A 7,551-nucleotide genomic window follows, 5' to 3' on the forward strand; every position below is an offset into this window, starting at 1 on the left:
CACACACACACATACCCACCCACACACACACAAAATGGCTCTAATGAACTATACTTGTCATCAACAAACATAACATGCATGTTTATATGTGTTTATCCATGAAAGTACGGCCACGAGCAAAAACAAAAAGTACATAAAAGACAGATTTTTGGTTTGTTTTCTAGGTAGGGTCTCACTTTAGCCCAAGCTGACCAAGAACTCACTTTGTAGCCCTGGGCTGGCCTCCAACTCATGGATCCCCCGACCTCAGCCTCCTGAGGATTAAAGCGTGCAGCACCATGCCTTGAATCTGGGGAAAGATTTTAGAGTATTGTTGTAGGAAATTCTCTGGAAAGGTCACTCCAATGTCAGTATGAGGGAAAGTAGAAGAGTTTATTACCCAGAGTCAAAGAGCTTGAGGTCGCCCTCCAAAGAAGCTCTGACCCCAAGCTAAGATTTTTATTTCCATTTTATAGTTTTCATAGTCAAGGGAAGGGGTGAGTGAACAAACAAAATGTGTCAATTTGCATATCAATCATTTCTGTAGTCAGGCCACCCTAACAATGACCTCCATTTTATTTTGTTTTCCCCTAAATTGTCTTACCTTCTTTGGTCCCTTTCTGGACAGTTCCTTTTTTGGGATTTTTTCCATCTGCTGACAAAGATAAGTTTTAGCTCCTCAGCCATTAACTCTTACAGTAACTCAGTGGATCAGTTCAACTTTTAGCTTCTTTTCTACCACAGTATGAATTAGTAAGGAAAAGGTTCTCTGCTGGAGGAACTATCAAGTGATCAAATTCCATAGCAGCTGCTTCAGGGCATTTTGGCTCAGATTAGATGCAACTTCTATAGCAAAGTGTTTTATGAGCAATAAAATCGAAGTCAATTACAAGACAATAAAAGCTCATAATTTAATATTGAGAGTTCCAGGACCAGAGTTGTCAATGAAGATAAGATTTGCCGAATTCTCAGAGTAGGCCTGAGGCTCTAGTGGGTGGTAGAGCGCTTGCCCAGTACGCACAAAGCCTGGAAGTCAATCCCCAGCACTGCAAGAAATAAAAAAATCCCTCAGGATGAGCTTTGAAGCAATGACACATCCATGGTTGGATTCAGACTCTAGGAGGTACTGTCATTAAGGACTCAATCATAAATTTGTTGCTGTTGTGTGGCTTTTCTTGGGAAAAAGGGGATGAACATCGTTCACCTCAAATAAGGCATCAACAACACAGCAAAGAAATGTCCCACTCAAGTCTATCTCAGTAAACCAGTGAGTTGATTGGGGTCGTGTGCAAAGCAGGATGAGGTGTGACTTACAGGAGCATGGGTGACTTAAAGGGCGTTGCGTCACAAAAAGCCCCCCTGGGCGCAGGTGTGTCCCCGGTGCCCACGCGCAGGCCACAGGTCTCTCGCCAGGAATTGCTGCCACTTGTATCATCTTCGGGAGGAATCTTGTGAAGCCTGTGACTTTTTTGTTTTTTTCTTGGTTTTTCAAGGTAGGGTCTCACTCTGGCCCAGGCTGACCAGGAATTTACTATGTAGTCTCAGGGTGGCCTCGAACTCACAGCAATCCTTCTATCTTTGCCTCCTGAGTGCTGGGATTAAAGGTGTGTGCCACCATGCTCAGCTTGCCTGTGACATTTTTGTTTGTTTGTTTGTTTTTCAAGGTAGGGTCTCGCTGTGGCCCAGGCTGACCTGGAATTCACTATGTAGTCTCAGGGTGGCCTCGAACTCACACCTACCACAGCCTCCTCAGGGCTAGGATTAAATGCCTTCACTAAGCCCTGCTCCTGGAACATTTTGAGCTTTGTAAGTTTCCTGTACTTCCTTCTTGAGTTTTGTGAGTGTCCCTCCTCCCTCCAGGAGGGAGTCTTGCAAAGCCTAGGAAAGCAGATACACTTTTGCAGTTCCAGGAAACTTCAAAGGGAAGAAACAGAAGCTGCTGGATTTCCACAAACATTGCATTCGCTTGAGTGGAAACCAGACCAAGTGTAGCCCGACCCCAGGGATTTCAACACCCTCAGAATTACACTGTTGATGTGAAGGAGACAGACAGAGAGAGAGAGGGAGAAGGGGAGAGATGGGGGAGGAGGATGGAGAGCGAGAGGATGATCAAGTTCCAGGCCACTGAAATTCAAGCATGCAGAGAGACAGAAAGCAAACATCCTAGAGACCAGAAGGCTTTTAGGTCCAGCTTAATTTAGCATTTTGGTTCTGAGAGGCTGGTAATCCAACAACACATCTTTTTTTTTTTTAATTTTTTATTTTTATTTATTTATTTGAGAGCGACAGACACAGAGAGAAAGACAGATAGAGGGAGAGAGAGAGAATGGGCGCGCCAGGGCTTCCAGCCTCTGCAAACGAACCCCAGACGCGTGCGCCCCCTTGTGCATCTGGCTAACGTGGGACGTGGGGAATCGAGCCTTGAACCGGGGTCCTTAGGCTTCACAGGCAAGCACTTAACCGCTAAGCCATCTCTCCAGCCCTCTATGTCTTTCTTAAAACTTTTTTTGTTTTGTTTTGTTTTTCGAGGTAGGATGTCACTTTAGCTCAGGCTGACCTGGAATTCACTATGGAGTCTCAGGGTGGCCTCGAACTCACAGGGATCCTCCTACCTCTGCCTCCCGAGTGCTGGGGTTAAAGGTGTGTGCTGTCACACCCATCTCTGTCTTTCTTTCTCTTTCAAATAAATAAATACAATATAATGTATTTTGAGAGAGAGAGAATTGGCACACCAGGGCCTCAGCCACTCAAAGGAACTCCAGGTGCTTGTGGTACCTAGTGCGCACGTGCGACCTTATGCTTGTGTCCTCTTTGTGCATCTGGCTTACGAGGGGTCTGAAGAGAGACCAAACATGGGTCTACCTCTAAGCCATCTCTCCAGCCCCTAAAATAAAATTTTTTTAAAAAATATTTTATTTTTATTTATTTATTTAAGAGAGAGAGTGAGAAAGATATACAGAAATAGACAGGTAGACAGAGAAAACGGGCGCGCCAGGGCCTCCAGCCACTGCAAACGAACCCCAGACGCGTGCGCCCCCTTGTGCATCTGGCTAACGTGGGACGTGGGGAATCGAGCCTTGAACCGGGGTCCTTAGGCTTCACAGGCAAGCACTTAACCGCTAAGCCATCTCTCCAGCCCCTAAAATAAAAAATTTTAACAATAAAAATTTGTAAGAGAAGGAAACAAGGCTGGGGAGATTGCTGTGCACGTGAAGGTCTGAGAGGCCTCAGGACTGTGAGTCCCAGCCCACGAGTAAGCAGCAGCTGGGTCTGGCTGCGCATGCCCACGCCTCCGCCCCGAAGGAAGAGGAGCCCAGAGCGCGGAGCTCAGCCAGGCTGCAGCTCTGCTCAGAGAGGCGCTGTGCCTCGAGAAACGCGCACGTGAGTGATAGAGGAGGAAACCGGATATTCATCTCTGGCCTCCCCATATGCATGGGACAATACCACACTCAAGAATATCTACCACACACACACACACACAGAAGTGAACAACCTGGGTAGGGTGCGGCATTTCTTTAATCCCAGAATTTAGGAGGCAGAGGTAGGAGGATCCCTGTGAGTTTGAAGCCAGCCTGAGACTACATAGCGAATTTCAGGTCACCCTGGGCTAGTGTGTAACCCTACCTCAAAAAAGCAGAACAACAGGGCTGGAGAGATGGCTTAGTGGTTAAGCGCTTGCCTGTGAAGCCTAAGGACCCCGGTTCAAGGCTCGGTTCCCCAGGTCCCATGTTAGCCAGATGCACAAGGGGGCGCACGCGTCTGGAGTTCGTTTGCAGAGGCTGGAAGCCCTGGCGCGCCCATTCTCTCTCTCTCCCTCTATCTGTCTTTCTCTCTGTGTCTGTCATTCCCAAATAAATAAATAAATAATTTAAAAAAAAAGAATTTGCTTGCTTGAGACACAAATCATTTCTGCCCAGCAGAAGAGTGATGGCCAGCCAGATGTTCAGGCTCTGAACCGTCCTCCAGGGCAGTTATCAGTTGTGTGTCTGACCAGGAACTTTATTCTAACATTCCTTTACACATGTCTGCAAACTTCCAGTTTCTCCTTGTGCCAGTGAATGAACCTTACCATCTCCCAGCTTCTCTCTTTAATTAGCAAGTTGAGTAACCCCCTGATATATCCCATGTGTATTTGTAGAAAGTTGCATTAATTTTTTTTCTGTTTATTTTTATTTACTTATTTGAGAATGACAGACAGAGAGAGAAAGAGGAAGATATATATATATATGTATCTATCTATCTATCTACCTATATATATATATATATAGAGAGAGAGAGAGAGAGAATGAGAATGGGCACTCCAGGACCTCCAGCCAGTGTAAACAAACTCCAGGTACCTGTGCCACCTTGTGCGTCTGGCTTACTTGGGCCCTGGGAAATCGAGGCTCGAACTGGGGTCCTTAGTCTTCATAGGCAAGGGCTTAACCACTAAGCCATCTCTTCAGCACGTGCATGCAGGAAGTGCGCACACAGAGGCCAGAGGTCAATGTGGGGTATTTTCCTCTGTCACTCTCTACTTTATTTTTTTTTAACTTTCTATTGACAGGCTTCTGGACATCTAGACAATATATCATGCTTACAGTTCCCCACCCCCCTCCGTGCTTTCTCTCCCTCCCAAATCCTCCCTCCATTGAATACCTTCTTTCCAATTACTCTCTTCTATTTTGATGTTTTTTTTTTCTTCTTCTATTATCCAGATCTTGTACAGGTAGTACCAGCCACTGTGAGGTCATGAATACCAGAACCACTTTGTGTCTGGAAGACAGTATTATAAGCACTCCGCCTTTTCATTTTTGGCTCTTACATTCTTTTTTTTTTGTTTGTTTTTGTTTTTTGGTTTTCGAGGTAGGGTCTCACTCTGGTCCAGGCTGACCTGGAATTAACTCTGTCATCTCAGGGTGACCTTGAACTCATGGCAATCCTCCTACCTCTGCCTCCCGAGTGCTGGGATTAAAGGCGTGCGCCACCACGCCCGGCGGCTCTTACATTCTTTCCACCAACTCTTCTGCAACTGTCCTTGAGCCTTGGAGAGTGTGATGGAGATGTCTCAGTGCTGAACACTCTAGTGTCGCTTCTGAGCACTTTGTCCACCTTGTTTTAAAAAAATATTTTATTTATTTATTTACTTGATGCCCCGGCCAGCGGGGAGTCGAACAAAGAAGCAAGGTGAAAATCAACCTGAATGAAAGTAGACAAACAGACACAAGAAGGAGACCATGCTAGATGTTTGTCACGGCCTTGAGAGTTTATTCTTACATGTAGGTTTATATAGGGTTGTAGGGGGAAGGGGACGTGGCCAGGGCAAGGACTTGTCAGGAAACCTAGAGGGGATGTAATGAGGTGTTCATCTAATCTTGCCCAACTGGCTTAACATCCTGACTGCACCAGGCTTCACATCCTGACCATAAACTGGCTTTTTGCAAAAGATGAGATTGTGTAAGTAGTCTGCTGACCAGTTCCAGAAATACCTAACAGAAAGCTGGATGGACCAGCTTTCCGAGTAATGAGTCAGTTTATGAGCAGGCCCAGGCAAAATGGAGAGGCTTTTGCTCTATGGCTCCCGACAATTTGAGAGGGATAAAAGCAGAGAAAGAGGGAGGGAAGGAGAGAGAGAGAATGGATGGGCCAGGGCTGAATGGTTTATAGCCGTCCCTGAAAACTAAAGGGAACTAGAGAGTAAATAACTATCCCTAAAGCTTGTGGGGAATAAAGAAGTTTGACACCCTTCCCTGAGTGATGCACTCCCCTCAGCCTGGATGGCCTTGAAGGACCAGAGACCATCTGAGTATCCTCCCTTAGACATTCTTAGCTGAAGAAGCCTATTCTGAACAAGGACAGAAGTAGCTGCAATTTCCTTATCAACTGCACCTGGTCCAGTCTGTTTTTCTTAGGATCCTCCTTATAAGCTCACACCCCGGCCTGACTCAGTGCCTCAGCCTTCACCCCACGGGAAAGCTGAGGCCCTTCGCTGTTTCTCTCAGTAAACAGTCATGCCTGCAGAGATCAGGTCCGGTGTTCTCTTGCGCTTCTCTCTCACACTCTCCTTACAAGGGCTTCCGAAATCCAGATGCATGTGCCACTTTGCTCATCTGGCTTTACATGAGAACTGGGGAATCGAACCCAGGTTATTAGACTTTGCAAGCAAGCACTTTTAAAAAAAAAAAAATTTTTTTTTTTACTTGCGAGTGACAGACAGACAAAGAGGCAGATAGAGAGAGAGAGAATGGGCGCGCCAGGGCCTCCAGCCACTGCAAACGAACTCCAGACGCGTGCGCCCTCTTGTGCATCTGGCTAATGTGGGTTCTGGGGAATCAAGCCTCGAACCAGGGTCCTTATTCTTCACAGGCAAGCGCTTAACCGCTAAGCCATCTCTCCAGCCCAACAAGCAAGCACTTTTAACCACTGGAACCATCTCCTCGGTCCCACCTTATGTTTTAAGACAGGGTCTCATACTGAACCTAGAACTCACTGATGCTCCTGCTGCCCGTCCCCAGCCTCATGTACATGAGTGCCGGGCATCCGCACTCAGGTCCTCCTGCGAGCAAGGCAGCTTCCTGTCAGCCATCCCCTCAGCCCCTCAGTCTGGAAAGTTATTATACTGTAGCATGAGTGACTTTGCCTTCCTGACCACTTTCCATTTTTGAGACAGGGTCTCTCACTGAGCTCACTAGAGCTCACTAGCTGGTCAACAAGACCCAAGGATTCCCTGTCTCTAGCTGCACGCGGCTGGGATTACAAGGGCACACCACCTACCAGGCATTTTACGTGGGCTCTGGGATTTGAACTCAAGGCTTCGTGCTTAGGCAACAGGTACCTTTCCTACTGAGCCATCTCCCCGGCCCAGTTTAATTTTCTTTCTTTTTTTTTGTTTTTTGGTTGTTGTTTTTTTTTTGAGGCAGGGTCTCACTCTAGCCGAGGTTGACCTGGAATTCACTATGTAGTCTCAGGGTGACCTCAAACTCAAGATCCTCCTACCTCTGCCTCCTGAGTGCTGGGATTAAAGGTGTGTACCAGTTTTAATTTCTTTTAAGTTGTTAATTGCATTTAGTGTGCCCTGGAGAGTCCTCTGTATGTTGACATTAGGCATAAGTCCCAAGTATTATCTCGCTTTTGATTAATTTCCTTTTACAAAGGCCAGGGTAGAAAATGTTCCCAATAGGTGGCATGGGGAATGTAGAGCTAAGTGATTCAAGGCTTGTTTCTGGCTCCTGTAGACGCCTTGGACAGCAGCCTGCAGGGTCTGACATCGAGCCCTATCTGGCTTCCTGCTCCGAGATCTGGGGCTTCCTGCTTCTGCCAATCATCGGCTTGTCCTGTTTGCTTTCTGTTCCGGTTTCTTCTTCCTTTCTGCACTCTGACTTCCCAGTGGCCCTTCCCTTCCTTTGCTTACAACTTCCAGCAAGTTTGCTAAGGCCTTAATACTTAGAACTTTCCACCCCGCATGTGTGGTAGGAACTGCTCTGGTTGCACACCATTGCTGCTTCTGAAACCACAGGGGTCACGGTCAGCTTTGCTGTCAGCTTTATTGAGAGCAGGAATTTGATTAGCACTTACTATGTATCTTTACTTAAA

The sequence above is a fragment of the Jaculus jaculus genome, chromosome 10 (assembly GCF_020740685.1).
Source record: "Jaculus jaculus isolate mJacJac1 chromosome 10, mJacJac1.mat.Y.cur, whole genome shotgun sequence".
Taxonomy (NCBI): Eukaryota; Metazoa; Chordata; class Mammalia; order Rodentia; family Dipodidae; genus Jaculus; species Jaculus jaculus.